Source organism: Mustela lutreola, chromosome 4 (assembly GCF_030435805.1).
Source record: "Mustela lutreola isolate mMusLut2 chromosome 4, mMusLut2.pri, whole genome shotgun sequence".
NCBI classification, from domain to species: domain Eukaryota; kingdom Metazoa; phylum Chordata; class Mammalia; order Carnivora; family Mustelidae; genus Mustela; species Mustela lutreola.
Genome location: NC_081293.1, coordinates 10,137,653 through 10,154,025, shown reverse-complemented (window position 1 = coordinate 10,154,025; position 16,373 = coordinate 10,137,653). Strand labels below are relative to the sequence as shown.

General features: G+C 49.3%; 2 long non-coding RNA genes across 3 annotated transcripts in view; one reads left to right on the top strand and one right to left on the bottom strand.

Annotated features, from left to right (window-relative positions):
• The window catches only part of LOC131830612 (uncharacterized), a 79,433-nt gene extending 77,015 nt beyond the window's left edge, over positions 1-2,418 (bottom strand). The window contains exon 1 of the long non-coding RNA XR_009353245.1: positions 2,291-2,418. This is a non-coding gene — a long non-coding RNA (uncharacterized LOC131830612). The remainder of the gene's footprint in view (positions 1-2,290) is intronic.
• Positions 2,419-7,413: 4,995 nt separating this feature from the next.
• Positions 7,414-15,340, top strand: LOC131830609 (uncharacterized). Of its 2 annotated transcripts, XR_009353240.1 has the most exons (3): positions 7,584-7,932; positions 8,015-9,343; positions 11,967-15,340. It is a non-coding gene; the product is annotated as an uncharacterized LOC131830609 (long non-coding RNA). The 2 variants fall into 2 exon arrangements; XR_009353239.1 differs by lacking the exon at positions 8,015-9,343 and having other exon boundaries at positions 7,414-7,932.
• The last annotated feature ends 1,033 nt before the right edge of the window (positions 15,341-16,373 follow it).

Sequence of the window (16,373 nt, the reverse complement as noted above, 5' to 3'; positions counted from 1 at the left end):
CTACATATTTCCCATTCTTTGGAGTATTTCTCAAATGTTAACTTGGAACACCATCTGATTTCTCCTGGCCTTGCAAACTATCTTCTTGTGACATAATAAGATATATAGTTGGCCTCTGCTCCTAGTTCCCAACATACAGCTCTTTAAACCTTTGTAACCTCCTGAGGGATAGGGGTGCTGAGAGCAACTGTTGTTCTAAAATTTGGGCTTTGATCCTAGCTCCTGACACAGAGGTTTTAAATCTCTTAGAATTTTCTGAGTGATAGGAGCATCTTTTGTTCTAATGAGATGACTCTTAGTGGGCTCTAGGTATCTTTGGGATGGGAGTTGATGACCAAAGACTAAGCCATATTTAGATGCTTGGAATTCTCAGCCCGACTCACAAGTGGACTTCCAGGGAGAGGACAGGGGCTGGAGCTTGAGTTGAATTTGTCATGCCTCCATAAGAATCCCTCAACTGTGTTATTCAGAGAGTTTCCACATTGATGAACACATCCACACATTGGGAAGATGGCACATGCCACCTCCACAAGGACAGAAGCTCCCAGGCTTGGAAACTCCCAGACCTTGCCCTGTATATTGCTTTGTATGGCTGTCCATCTATATCCTTCACTATATCATTTCTAATAAACTGGTAAATGTTTGTTCCCTAAGGTTCTGAGTTGTTACAGCAAATTACTGAACCTGAGGAAGAGGTCATGGGAACTCTGATTTATAGCCAATCAAAAGCCCCGATGACAGCTTGGGACTGGCATCCAAAGTGGGGGCAGTCTTGTGGGACAGAGTCCTTAATGTGCGGGGTCTTCACTGACTCTGGGAAGACAGTGTCAGAACTAAATTTAGGACACCCAGCTATTGTCTGCAGAGCTAGAGAATTGGATCATGTGGGGAAAAGCCCATGTGTTTGAGATCAGAAGCATCATGAGGTTGGGCACCTGGGTGGCTCAAAAGCCTCTGCCTTTGGCTCAGATCATGATCTCAGGGTCCTGGGGTCAAGCCCTGCATGGGGCTTCCTGCTTGGTGGGGAGCCTGCTTCCCTCCCTCTCTCTCTGCCTGTCTCTCTGCCTACTTGTGATCTTTGTCAAATAAATAAATAAAATCTTAAAAAAAAAAAAAAGTGTTGTGAGGTTTCCCTTCACTTCTCCAAATGGTTGGGATTATAACCTCTAACTGAATCAAACTCATCCTTCAAAGGGGTCCTTAGAGGAGGTCTTCTCAACCCCAAACCTCATGACCTTCTTTAAGCATAGAAACCAGGGCTTGTCTCTCTTGGATCTGTACCCCACCCCCACCCCCAGTAGGTCGTTAGAATGAGTTCTGAGGAGCTGTGGGCTTTACAGAATCAAGAATCACACCATCTTGTCCCGATGGTTACCACGGGAAGGGATGGGGGCTGGGTAATGAGCAGGATTTCTACATTTTATTTTCTTCTTATTATTATTATTTGAGTCTTTAATCATAACTATTTATTTTAAAGTATTTATTTTGCAAAGAGAACCCTTAGTGGGAATAATTGAGGAGGGGTGGTGAATTGGCCAACCCTCTGCACAGCTTTCATAATCCCCTTGAACTCATGACTTCTGTGGGAATGCCTCACTTGGTGCTTTAAGCAGAGACCCAAGCACCCATCCAGGGCCTTGACCTTGTGTGGGAAGAACTGGGCCCTGAAACGCAGGCACAGACACATGGCTTCATGAACATTTGATCCCCCAGAAAATCCAACGCTCCAGCATCCTGGGCGCTGCCCAGACTCTTCAAATTCAAGGGCAAATAAAATAAATAGAAGTAAATATTGTACTCCCAAGCAATAGAATGCCTAGCAACCAAGAACAAAGGAGAGCTGAAGGAAGAGTGTTGACTTTCCCAGGTCCTTGTGTGCAAACTGCAGTAAAAGTCTTTTTCTGTGTGAATAATGTATTTTGAGTGTTAAATTACAGAAGGTATATGGGACACTAAGGCCAACCCCCACCAGAGAGTTGTGTGTAGGGCCCACCCTGGAGGAGAGGTCGGGGGTCAACTTGGCCTGCCTGGTATTGACCAGGGTAGGTTGGTGGAGGAGGTCTCCCCATTCCTTTGGGGACTGGGGGCTTGGGACTAGGGCCCTTACATGACGCTGGTACAATATAGTGCCATATACGATGCAAAAGAAAATGCTAAGTCACAGAATAAATGTAAGAGGTCTGATGCTTTTTTCTCATGATCATTTCAATGCTTTGTTAGGAATAATGACTATAAAACATATTACCTTATTCTTATTAAAATTCTATGATATGAAACTGATTTAACATACCCTCTGATGGTCTCAAGAGGCTCTTTTTCATCTGGTCTCTGTCCTCATGTTTTAATGCCTCTTCTACATCAGGACCCCAGGCATATGTGTGGATTGACTTTTGGAAATGGAGGATTATTTAGGTTATACTTGAAAACAGAGGAGAGGCAAGAAAAAAGAAAAAAAAAAAACAGTGGTGGTATTTTTATAGGATCCATGAGAAATCTTGCTGGCCATTAAGTTTTGCCCCTATGAGACTCCCAGCTGGATGGGATGGGTTGAAACTGCCCCCCTAAGAAAGCACACATTTCCCTAGTGTCTAACTGACTCCAGAGAACTTCTAAAGATTTAAGGTGAGAAGTAGAGAAAGGGTTGTTGTCATTGTCTGTTACCATGGCAACTCTAGCCAGGACTTGGCATTGCTAGGATTTTTCCAGCAGATTTTGAAGACTGCTAGCCCTAGGTCAGTGTGAACGGGAATGTGGATTTACAGGTATACAGCTGCTCCCTGGCATGGCTTCCCTAGAGAAGAAAGAAGGGCGATCTCCAGGGCCAAAGCCAGTGGAGGAAAGATAGAGGGACCACTGAGAACTCACTCTACTCAACAGGCTTCCCTCACCACACCTGCCATGGAGGGCACGGGAGACATCTCGGTCCCAAGAACTCACACGTCTAAGAAAAAGAGTGCAGAGCGTTCATACTTTATGACCTGCAACCCCACCTCTAGAAATTTCTTCTAAGAAAAAGCCAACATTTGCACAAAGATTTATTTTGTTTGAGGACGTCCCTTGCAGCATTATTTATAGCAATAAAAAGGGTGGGGTGGATTACCTTCAGGTTCAACAACACAAGATTCGTTTAATAAATTATAGCTCAGCCCTGCAAGGCAACACGAAACATCCATTCCAAACACGTTGTGGAAAACTAGCCAACGATACAGGAACTTTACAGATGGCCACAAAACATTAAGGAAATTGGGGAAAAAGGAAAGGCTGTAATGTTAGTAGGACGTCAATCTCATGTTTAAAAAATGAAAGGAAAAAGGAAGAGAGGGAGGGAATGAAAAGTCTATACATAGAAATGTTTTTCAGGATACAGACCTTTATAGTTTCATCACCAGGGGATTGGATTTTTGCCCTTTCCCCCCCAAATTTCTTACAACAAGCCTCCATCCATTGGCAGTTTTAAAATTTTATAATAATAATAATAGTAAATATAACAGAGGGGCAGGAGAAAGGGAGAAGAATGGCGTGGGACAGGGAGGAGGAGAAGGCGAGTCTCTCAGAAGAAATTGCTAGAAGGGAAGAGAAAGATCCGTTGGTCGATCAAGGCTGATGGGACCAGAAAGCCCTTCTACAAGGTTCATGGAGGGTTAAAACGATTCTTGTACGAGAGTAGAGAAGGAAACAAAAGGAAGATTTAGAAGGTCTAAGCAATGATCTAAGAAGCTGTTGGCATAGACACGTGCCAACAAATGTCTCAAGCCCCAGATGTCTTTGGAGAGAGTGTGGCTCCCTAAGACGCACTTCATAACCAACCTTGACTTCGTAGGTTGTGAAGGATTATAAATAGTTCATCATACTGTAGAAAGAAATTTGTGTGATTTTCTTGAATGCTCATTAATCTGTCAGAGCCCGGCCTCAAGCTTCCCGTAAGTCTATTAGTTCACACGGGCCCGGCGCAGGGCCTCCTGCTCATGACGGAAGTGATGACAAAGCTGAGAAGCGGGAAGTTTTCACTCTAGTCAGAGCACACGCTCTGCGGTCCACTGCCAGAGAAAGACTTGCAGCTCCTGATGACAGGTACTGGCTGGTGCAGGGGGAAACCTTAAAGGCATTCGTTTCTCAGGGGAAAGTTGGCCAGTGTGGTCTGTCAGCAGGGGTGGTGGTGACGTCCCACCTGTTGTCCCTGTCCCTAGTTCTGTGCTGTTGCTGGGGCTCTCGGGGTGGGCACATGGGTCGGAGGCTCTGGGGGGGGGGGCAGGGAGAGTCTCCCATACCCCATCTAGCAGGATTTACCGTCCCCTCTAAGCCTTGCCATGTCACAGGAGGCCAGGAGGCGTGGAGAACATGGCGTCCCACACCCCTCACAGACCTTAGGTGATGGGACACCCTCGGTTAATTCTCAATTGTCCAGGGCTGTTTGTGTTTTCAGAATCTCCGACTGTTTTCCTCTCTCTGAACTCGGGTCACCTGTGCTGCCTACAAGCATTTCCCCACGTCACGGCTGGGGGGTAATTTAAAACAACCACAAGGATGGGCCTTTCCGGTCATTGGCGCGCTAAGTACCCAACCCACGCCTGCTCCATCCTGGTATTTGTGGAGTGAGTATGTGTTGAGTGACTACTCTGCACCCCAGCTTATTCTAGGCACTGAAGGTAGACCTGTAAACACAATAATGCTTACATTCCAGGTAATAAGTAAGAAAAATAAGTAAAATGTAGAGTGTGCCAGGTGGGCTATCGCTAAGAAAAAAGAAGTAGCCAATGGAAACAGGAAGCACAAGACATTGCAATTTAGATATGTGGCTGGCGAAGGCCTCACCAAGATGGCATTTGTGTAGAGAAGTGAAGGAGATGAGGGAGTGAACCCGGCAAGAATCTGGAGAAACAGAATTTTAAGTATAAAAACAGCAAGTGCAAAGGCCCTGGGGTGGTTTGTTCTTGACATGATTTAGGCAGTGTTTTGGGATGGTTTTTCTTGACATGATTAAGGTTTTTCTGGATTAAGTTTCCCAGCTTTTTTTTAAATTATCACCCTCCTGAGGAGCCTTTTTAGAGTTTTAAAAAATTGCTCCCCTAGTGAAATTTTAAAACCACAGATATATATATATATATATATATATATATATATATATATATACATACATACATACATATATATATACCTGTTTAGGTACTGTGTGTATACATACGCTTTATAAATAAAAACAGTAATTTTTTTTTGCTCATGAGAACCAATCTTTGTGTCCTGGGGTGGGGGGGTGCCGACAGCATCATCCCCATAGAGATCCAAGACTGTACTCAACAAGTGGGTCTGGCGCCGAGGGAGGGAGAACATTCGGGAGGCGAGGGGTGGGCCCAGCTCAAACAGGGCCTTGTCGGTCATCATCTGCACCTTTTGTTCCAATAGAGCCAGAGAGTCATTGGTGAGTTTTAACTGATGAATGAGTCTGATTTACATTCTATTACAACTGCTCTGGCCATCGTGGAAAAATATATGGGAATGAATGACAACAGCCATAAAGATCTTAATAAAGGTCATAGAAGAGGAGGAGACGGACACCTCCTGCTCCCTACTCGTCCCCTCCCTTCTCTCCGTCCTTCTCCACCTCCCCCCACCCTTCATCTCTCTTTCCTCCTGCAAATATCTGCTGAGCACCAGTTCGGGGCAGGGGAACAAGACAGGACAGTGCCCTCTGTGCTGAGTGGGAATAAAGGTGCCCACAGGACATTGCTGGAGCACAGAGAAAGGAGCACCCACTCAGTGGGGAACGGAGGAGGGGGATGGCTTCCTAGGGAACAAGTCATCTGAAGCCAAGTACCGAAGGAGGAATAGGGCTTGGCCGGGAGAATGTCTCCGGGAGAGCAGGCAGCATGGCTGAAGCCGGAGGCAAGGTCAGGGGCAGAGGCAGGACGTGCCAGTAGTTGTGCCTTTGTCGGAGGGAGCACAGGGAGGCAGGGAGGTGGCAGAGAGGCTTGACCGGACGCCAGGTGCAGCCAGGTCTGGAGGGGCCTTACACACCACATTTAAGATCTTGGATTTAGTCCCGTAGCTGGGGAGCATGGAAGGGTTTTAAGCCACATGACTTCAGAGCACTCTCACTGGCAGCCTCCTATAGAAAGTAGATCTGGGGGAGCATAAACAGAGGCAAATGAGGGCCAGGATGCACTAAAGAGTTCAGGCGAGAGATGCAAAGGGCCTGGGGTAGGACTTCCAGAGTTCATGCCCTATCCTCTCTAATCACTCTCATTATTCACTGGACTCTCAGGCTACAAGATGGAGTTTGAAACAGCCCAGTATCTGGAAAACCCAAATCTGTTCCAGTATGGTTATAACTGGATAGACAATCAACACAGACATCACTGTCAGCCACTCTCTCTCCTTTCCACTGTGGACACCATTTCCAAAACTCCCCTGCCCATTTTGAAGAATGAATGATAAAGCCAGAGAGAGGGAGGTCACAGACAGGACTCTCCCAGGGGCTGGGGCAGGCAGGTCAGGCCCATTCCCCCTGGGTGTCCCTGTGAAGGGCCCCTTGGCATAGGGATGCTCCTCTCTAAGAATGGAATGTTCTATGTAGCACTATTAGCTCTAACACAGGTGGTTCAGGAGCCCAGTCTGAACACCTTCCAATCTGTCTGCCTGTCTGCTCTCCTCTTTTTCATTAACTTTAACTACACTTGGGCAGATCCATGAGGATAAATTAAGAACAGAACACACAGGGACCTGCATCCAAAGCAAGGACTGACAGTCCTTCCGGGGCCAGAGCCCATGAGCAAAATTGCTTCTGCTCACCATTTTTCATTTTCTAGCAGCCCTGTCTTCTCCAGTTTCTCAATCCCAGGAGGAGCCAGTAGCAAGAATGTTCCAGTGTCCAAGTTTCCATGTTGGCGGAAGACAAGGCCTGGTGGCAGACCCCTCCCCACTGCCTATTACTGGAGAGAAAGGATGATCATGCTGACAACTGACCCTCTCTCCACGGAGAATGGAGTTTAAGCCACCAGAGCCCTAGATGGCTGCTTTCAGCAAAGCTGATCACGGGTGAAAAAGCGATTTGCAGAAGCTTGGCTGCCTGGGGAGGTTTCTTAACACTTGCAGTGCGAGGTCTGCAAGGATGGCCTGTGCCTGGGTCCACCTGTGGAGCTGTCTTACCCAGATAGACATGTCTCACCCATGGCAGTGAAGGTGGTTGCCTGGCGGCCACACTTGCTATTTCAGATGCCAACCTCAGAGGCTGGGGAGAATGCCTCCATGTCCCTAGACCATTGTTAATGCCCATCTCTTGCCCAATTCCTGTTGCCCCTCTGGGGACTGATGCTATATATAGGAAAGGCATACAATACTGTGGGCAAAGGGCCAGCTTTGTGGACAGAGCCATACTGGGTTTTATCTTGGCTCCCACCTAATAAGATATTATACAGTACTGCACTGAACCAGGTTATCTACTGTGTATTACACCACACTTTCCCATGCCACGCTGCACAACCCTGCCCTCCACTCCCTGCACTGTGCCGCATTACTCTACAGCTGGCAGAGTGCCGGGCACTAAGTAAGTACAGAACAAAGGGTAGTTACTACCTTGATGTACTAAGCCCCACCCCCCAACCTGTCCATCTGGCAAACCTTCCTCACGCCCCTCTCTCTGCTTTTCCTGGCTCCATTCAGACCTTCCTGCTCCTGTCCTCCCGCAGGGTCTTACACAAAACCCCACTGTAGCAATGATTGCCGTGGGTTTTGATGGTGTGCTAGCTCCTTGATGCTAGACACTGTATGTAGCCTTTTGTCACCAGTGCGGATCACAGAGCCTGGCCAAGAGGGACCCTCCGTTGTGCGGGAAGAAGACAGAATGTTGCTCATGGGCTTCTCCACTCATGGGGGACCTTATGACGTCATCGTGGGCCCAGAACCTCCGGCCACTGAAGACTTCCTCATTGATGTTGGGTATGTCCCCAAACCCGCCCCATTTTGGCACAAAGGCAGCCGTGTGAGTTAACCCTCACAATTTACCTCTTTCCGGTTTCAGGGACTGCCTCTTCTTCCCGGTGGAAATCTTCTGGCATGTGCACATGGCCATAGCTTCCCCTTCACATGTTTATGGGCTGATATCTACATTCCCTGGGTCATCATCATTCCAGACCCAAAGACCAGTCTGTCGTGCCTGGTAGTCCTCATGCACACCTCAGCCTCTCAATTAATTTTATCCCTCTCCCTGGTCCTGCTCCAGCCCCAGCTGTCTTCCTTGGTGGGGTGGGCCGGGGGCGGGGGCAGCGAGCTCATTTGCCTACTTGAGTCCAGGTGTGAGCCTGGCACCTAGGTGGGCTTGACTGCTAGGCTGATGCTGCCTGATGCCCCTTCTCCTCCCTTCCACCTCTTCCTTCACCGCCCTGCTGCCCTCCAGAGCCCAGCCCCACACAGAACCTTAGAGGCAGCCATTTCAAGTGGTTTCTAAGAGCCCTCATTGGAAAAAACCTTGCAACCATCCAGCAGTGCTGATCTTATGTGAGCTAGCACAAATCCGAAATTAAACTAAGCAAATGGCACTAATCCCATCATGGTCGTCAAACCTAGCCCATTACAGGAGGCAGTTCGGAGGGTGGGAGGCTGAGTTTCTGGCTTGTGTGAGGGAGGCCCCAGAGATCAGGTTGCCACAGATCAGGTTCACTGGGGATAAGAACGGGCAGTTACAATTACAGGTGCTGTTTACATACTTTGCCCCTTGCCCTTGACACAGTCCAGAAGGAGCCCCAGGTGCCCTGCTCTGTACCTCTTAGGGTTAGCCACAAACCCTGGGAGACAAGAAAAGCCTCCCACCCCCAAAGAAAGCCAGGGCCCATGCAATGCCCCATTTGGGCGCCTCTACAGGCCAGATGCCCTGGAAAGGGCTTTCTTTCTTTTCCCTTTTCTTCCTTTTTTGTCTTTCTTTTCAATACTGTTTTTACAAGGTGGAACTCCTCTGCGTCACAGAAGAAACCCAACTCTCCTGCTGTTTTCAGCCTTTTTAAAAACAGAGGTATTGGTATAATGCCAGTCTTTGAAACAAATTTCCCGTAGTTTTTCCAAGGGATGGCCAGGGGATTTGGACCTGAAGAAGTGGCCCTTTCGTCCAGTGCAGGAAAACAACCAGGCTTGCTCATTCCGTACGGATGTCACGCTTGCCCTCAGCACCTGTTGCAGGCCCCAAAGCCACGGTGGGGGACGGCTGTGGATCTGGCAGAACACCCACAGTCGACGAACAATCTGTTAAGTCCCACAACAGGGGCTTGCAGATAGATACTGTGTTTCTGGGTGTCCAGGAGGGGAGCATTTTCTCCCGAACTGCGTGACCATGGCCACAGGCAACAAGACAATGGGTGTGAGTACCTTGCATGAGAATTTACAGAACTCTTCCCAACCCTCCCCCTCGGTGCGCCTGAGCAGTGCTGTTGGTGAAACTGGGGACCAAGAAGAGAAGGGTGTCCAGGATTCAGAGCTCTGGGCACACACGCTAAGGAGGCAGTGGAGAAGGGTAAGGAATGGGGTAATTTGCTGGATGCTATCAGGGCTGCGCTCCCCGAGAGCTGGCAGGTTAACAGATTGCAGCCAAAGCTGCAGCCCTCACGTTTTCTGACTTGAGAGATAATGAAGCAGTAAAAGCAGCGGAGGCCGCCAGCAAGGATTCGGCCCCATGGGGCTGTCGGGGCAAGAGCAGCTGTCCGAAGGCTCCCGCTCGGGGTGTAGGCGGGGACTGCAGGCCTCGAACAGACCAGCAGGACAGAGGACTGAATTCCCTCCTCCGGGGCCACCAGCACCTTGGTTCCCAGCGCTGTCACTGAGGCCGTCCTCTGCCAGGCCAGCCCATATGGTCTAGCAGTTGTCGCCAGAGACAAGGAGCATAAATAAACCCTGGGAATACAGATGGGAGGCTGGCCAGGCTGCCTCCACTTCCTGATCTCATCGCAGGGGGGCGGGGGTCCGTGTGGAAGCCCCGGGAGGCACCTTAACCATTTTCCAGGCCAACGACTTCATTTGTCAGACGAGAAATGGCCCCTCCCCTTCCAGAGGTTAAGGGACTTGCCAAAAGTCACACAGGGAGTCAACCATAAAGCAAGAAAATGTGGTGGCTAGGGACAGAGCAGGTCTCTGTTACCCTTGGCTTTGGCAAATCCCTAAAGCTCTCAGTTTCCCCTCAAGCCTCGAGGGTGAGGTTAGTGCCCTCCGGGGTAGGTACTTGGGACAAAGGCAAATGTGGGCAAAGCCCACTGCCTGGTTCCTAGTAACTGTCATGGGTGTTGTGGGGGTGGGGTCCATTGTTCTCATGGCTGCTGGTAGCTGGCAATGGATCTCAGGGTCTCCTCTGCCCAGGACAGGGCTATCGTGAGACAGATACAATCATGTGAACCATGATCCGAATCCCGGCTTCCAGCTGTGTGACATCAGACAAGGCACTTCCCCTTTCCGGGCTCTCATTGTTCTCATCTACGAAGTGGGGAGCAGGACACCGCCGTTCACAGGCAGTGACAATCAGCGGCAAGGGGAGGGCAGAGGGGAGGGCCGGGGAGGGCCGAGCCTTCGTGGCCATACACGGCAGCTCTTTCCAGCCATCCCAAAGCTCCCCCGACTCAGCAGTGAGGACAACTACCTTTAGACTGAAGAATGGTTAAGTTGATGCAGCAAAGGTGCTAAGAGTCTGGCTGAGGTAAAGGCTGGCAGGAGCAGAGCAGCCGGCTGGTGGATGGCATGATTCGAAAGAAACCATATGTTTTAAATTATGAACCCAGATGTTAGGCCTTGGTGCCTAACGTTCACACCATTAGACACCATCCTTTAGGTGTCTCTAATGGTCTTGGAGGCTCCAGGAAACCGACATTAAAATGCAAATCAGTTCCCTTCAAAGGGAAACATATTAAGTTATCCTCTTTAGTGAAATGCTGAGCTGGGTTTATTTGGGGGAGGTTGGGGTGAGACAGACAAGGGAGAATTTGAAAGGACAGAGACAGGAAGCTTTATCTTTCTATAGGAAGCTAGTTCTCTTTCTGCCGAGCCCCAGGAGTAGAGCATGGGTTCTGTGTGTAATAGGTGGTGTGGGGGCTTGCAGAGTGACTGGGGTCCTGGAGGAGAAAGGCAAGGAGCAGGAAAGCAGGAGCTTTTCACAGTCGTAGAATCCTCTCCTGGCCCAAAGCAGAGAGGGGCTGTGTGAGGCTGAGGGATGGAGGCAAGCTGGGCTGGGCAGTGAGGCTTAGCAGAGTCCTAGGGGATGCAGACAAAGGCTGTTGAGCCCAGAAACTAACCCTTGGAAAGGGAGGTCTATTTCTAATGTGTGTTGTTTCCCTTCGCCCTTGATGTCTACACGTTGGGGTCCAGATAATGTTTGCACAGGGAAAACAAAAGCTGCAAAGATGAAAATGATGTGTTTTGTGCCCAGAAATGAGAAGAATTCATTCCTTGACATTTACAGCATTCTTCTCTCTTGCTGTCTTTGCATGAATAGGAAATAGCAGAAGGGACATTTCTCTTCAAGGGGCCTGGGCTTGAATTCTTTTTGTTCTTTAAGGCCATAATTTCCAAATCTTTTACCGAAATTTAGAGTGTTGTGTTTTCAAGTAGAAATTATCTTAGGTGTACAGTATCTCTCTGTGCTATGGAGATATTTGCCTATAAGTCCATCCTACTTTAAAGATTTAAAAATTTTTAAAAATAAAGAAGTCATGAAACAGACCATGTTCAGTGACAAAACCATCTTTGTATCAGGAAAAGCCTCTTCTGAGCAGCTCTCTAAGGTTTAAGAATTTCTGATTTTTAGATCTGAGTTATACCACAGCCTTAGTCTGCCCTACAGTCTCCTGCCCTATAGCCACCAATCCCTTATTATTTTGATAAGATAATAGTGGCTACCTCTTAGGGAGTCCTTGTTGGTCACACACCATTCTCCTCACTCCCCATGTTAATTCTTCTACACTTTACAATAACTCAGAGCCATTATCATCCCCACGTTACAGGTTCCATACTGAAGCTTGGATGGGTTATTGATGTGCTCCACATCCCACGGGGCAAGAAACTGGCAGAGCCTCGATATGAACACGGAGCCTCCCAGTGATTTGCTGCTCCACCACTTTGCCCATTTATAAGAGGAAAACCTATGAGGCCCCTGTCCTCAACATCATTTTGTCTCTAAAATACTCTTCGAGCAAAGAGAAAAACTGCTGTTAAGAAAATATCACTAAACACACAGGACCCACCAAAACACAGACCAAGGAAGTCTAGGAAAGTCATGGATTGAGGAAATATGGATTTAGTTACAGAACATACATATTCTATACTTCCACCTGTCCGTAAAAAGTACATCAAAGGACTTTATTTATTTTTTTATAACATCAAAGGACTTTAAAAAACTCTAGCAAGAAGACACAGCAAATGGATCTTTTTAGACACCTTACATACCTGCCTAGGATTCGCTCGATTTCAATTTAGTCACTGAGTGATAAGAATTTCCTAAAAGAATGCGGGCGCAAAGACCAGTATCTCCTGGAAAGATTTTTTTTTTAAGATCATTAGATTGAGGAAGTCCAATAAAGTAGCCCTTGTAATGATTTCTGAGGACGCTATGTAGTTCCAAGTCTACTGCCCACCAGCTTTGTGACCTCAGGCAAAACGCTTGACCACTCTGGGCCTCTTCATCGTTGTCTGTAAAATGAGAGAGCACTTATGGTGACAAGGTACCATGAAAGACAGGGTGTTTGGCTCAGAATCCCTAGGAAGTGTTCTCCTTAGTGGGGCCTGGTTTGCTGGTTCCTGCAAAGATGCCTCATTTGGGGCACAGAGGACAGGCAGTGCAGGATCTGAAATGCTACCCTACCAACCACCAGTGAAATGCCTCTCTCAGTGCTGGAAACACAGAGCACCCAGGTGGCGTGAGCCAGAACATACTCGAGGCGATGGGTGCCAGGTTTAGGCTCTAACTCTGGCAGGCCCTCTCAGTGCTCAGCCAAAGTGTTGGGGGTGGGGAGATTCTCTTCCCATTTGTGACTTTTCTAAATCCTCCCCTCTCCTATATCTGTGTCTGAAGACAATCACATTCCAGTTGAGGTAGAGCAGGGCAGGGGTGGGGGGGAACGGGGGAACGGGTAGGGGCGGTGGTGAGCCAAGCAACGTCTTGGAACCTTTGTCCCAAATTGTGTGGCTTTTGCCGGACATTCATTTTCAAGATGGGCTTTTGTTCTTTGGGGAGAAGAAAAATCTCTCTTCCCTTTTGCATGTGGCTACAGCAAAAGCTGCAAGTCACAGAGCTGCCAATTTCAACACATGTGCATGGGCACACACACGCACACACGCGCACACACACACACATACACACACACATACACACACACGAGGAGATCCTAGTCCTGGCTCCCTCTGAAACAATTCATCTTCAGCCTTCACTGTTAATTATGACTCTGTGCACCAATAACCAAATGACACTGAGCCTGGAGTGGCTGTCCCTGTCTCTCCACATGACATTTATGCAGGTTGATGAAATCATTCTGGGCAAGGTTAAGACAAGTCTCTCCAGTGCAAAGGTTCTGTTTAAAACAAACACTGCTTGCTCTTGGGACCTGGCAGGGAAATTAAAAAGAAACCCAAGATGCTCTAGGCTTCTGTCCTGGTTTCCAGGCAACCAGATGCTGGGTGCAGGAAGGGAGAGGGGCTTTCTTCTGGTGCCAGACAGTATTGATAGACAGTGGGCTAACTTTCTGAGCCAAGGAGATGGGGAGGGACAGAGGAAGCCTGCATAAGCCTCATTACCCTAATCAACCATAGAGTCGGCTTGTTGGCAGAGAGCATTGAAAAATGAGCCCATCTGCACAGGCTGAGCTGGGGAGAGATGCTTTTCTATACTTTAAAAGACTGGGTGGCTATAAGCTTGATTCACAGGTAACCATCGTCTTGGCAGCTCTAGATTGGTGTGCGGTTCAGGTAGGCAAAGACAGCTGGGCGAGTGGGTCTCAGGGAGCCCCGGCAACCACTCACCTGGCAGAAGCAGGAGAAGACAGAACAGTGCTGGCCCTTTCTCTCTACGCTACAATTCCACCAGGATCCCGAGAGACCGCATCTACCAATCAGAGTGTTAGACAGGATGCAAGGAAGAAGAAGATGGACAAGCACCAAGCCATCACATCCCCTTCACTATTCCTTTGTGCCCAAGTCCCATGCCCCCGCGGGATCACGTGATGTAGTAGAACCATCGGGGGCTCCTTGACAGACCCAGGTTCAAATCTGTCCTCTGCCCCTTCCCAGCAAGCTTCCTTTCTCTTCTGTCCACAGCGTGGTTGTGAATCAGCATTCAGCACAAAGTATTCCTACTCAAAAAAACGAGAGGTTTACATCTCAGGAGTTTCTATGGTGACAGTAAAGTCTGTCCTAGCCCAAATGGCAAGCATCCCTCTGGTTTGAACAGTGCAGAGATCTGGCATTTTCCTCGTCCCTGAACTTGCCGTTCCCCAAGTGCTACATGGCACACAGGACCTGGGATCCTTCTGTGTTACAAGAAGAGAGGGCATGACTACAGAGTGTAATTACATAAAACTGCATGGCCTAGGACTCGACGCCAGCAGGGATGTTCCCGTTTGGTGAAGGAGGAAAGGAAATTGCAGGGAGGGTACGAGGTCTGCTGAAGGCCACGGGGCTGGATCATAATGGAGTTGGGTCTCCGTTCCAGCACCTGCCGGAGGGCGGAATGGGCTAACCTAGCAAGAGGCTCCCCAGCTCTGCTCGCGGTCACAGTGCCTCTGTTCCCCCCACCGCCGCCAGGACTTCCACCCACCGGTGTGGTTCCTGGGACCCCCCCCGAAGGGGGAGCCGGGCTCTGCCTGCCTGAGCCCCGCACCGTCTGTCGGGCCCTGTTGCCCCCACTGGAGTTCCGGCATCTCATTCTTGAGCACAGTCATGGTTTTGTTTTCCCGGGTGCCCGTCTCTCCTGAATCTACAAAATCAAAACAAATCTACAAAACAACAAGCAAACAGAACCAGAGAGGAATCAAGTCCCCAGGTTTCTGTCCTGGCTCCCCTGCCTACGGTGTGGCTTTAGGCCAGTTCCTAGAATTACCCAAGCCTCAGTTTTCTCTTCCCCCGGACCCAGCTTCAACCCTTCCTTCTCACTGGTGCAGCACGAGGTTTAAATGACAAAATGCAGAGACGCCTGAGTCACAAGGTCGGTTAAGCGCCCAATGCCCGGTTTCGGCTCAGGTCACGATCTCAGGGTCACAAGAGAGAGCCCCGCGTCGGGCTCTGGACTGACTGGAGTCTCCTGGAGACTCTTTCTCCCCCGCCCCTCCCCCTTCTCTCTTTTTCAAATAAATAAATTTAAAAATAAATAACAAAACCCAGATCAAATGCCCCGCAGAGAGCTCCTTTCTTGTTAGCACGCATAGAAGCTTCTCTTATAAATTCTTCCTGAGGGTCATTAGAAGACAGCCCTTTGGGCAGTTTTCTGCAACGCAGTTTGGCCTCCTCTCGTGGGAAGTGGGACAAGGGGCTTCACCAGGTCTGAGGCAGCAGCAGTGACAACAGCCAGCATTTTCTGGGGACTTCCTGAGCGTGCGCTGGCCATTGTGCGAAACACTTCTAGGGTTTGCTTCATGTGTCATTACACTGACCTTGCAAGGTAAACTCTGTCACTGTCGACCTCATTTTACAAAAGAGAAAACTAAGGCCCAGAGAGGCTGGGAAACTTCCCCTGGGCCACACAGCCTCCCAACCCAGGGCACTTAGCTCCAGTCTGTCTCCCTTGCAAGGATACTTGGGACCAAACCTTTTCGAGGTGGCTGTTCAGGTCAGATGAAGCCAGAAGCATCTCGGAATGAGCCTGAGTGTGATGCCCGTGCCCAGGGGGCCTGCAGCACTCCGAGGCCAGGAGCATTATTGGTGGGAAGGGGACCCATCCTCCACGCCTCACAAACACCAGACTGACTGCTTCCAGTTGGAGAAAAATATCAAAACTCAGAACGTGCATAAGAGGGCCCGGGGAGAAATGTATTCCCCAGCTGTCACCACTGGTCGAGAGTCCTGGGGCTTGTGGGTAATGCACACAGAGCTCTTGGGCAGTGGGGACCCTGCTTCCCAGGCCAACTCCTGGCTCCCCCCATGACCCCCACCTCCCCCAGAGCAGCCCTCCTCGTGCTACCGCTGGGCTGCTTTCTGCTGTCCCGCTCTGACTCGTTCAGCTATTTTCCTACCAATTCCCCACGCAAACGGCGCCTTTTGCTCCTCACGGCCCTTCTAGAACAGGAAGGGTTTTGGACGAGATGGGGGTTTTCCAAACTGGGCTTCTGAGAAGAGCTCTAGCCTTTTGAGGGCCTCCCTAGAGGCTGCCAAAGGGAGACGGCATTGGGGAGGGGTTGGGGGAGGGCAGCGCCAGTTCTGGGTCC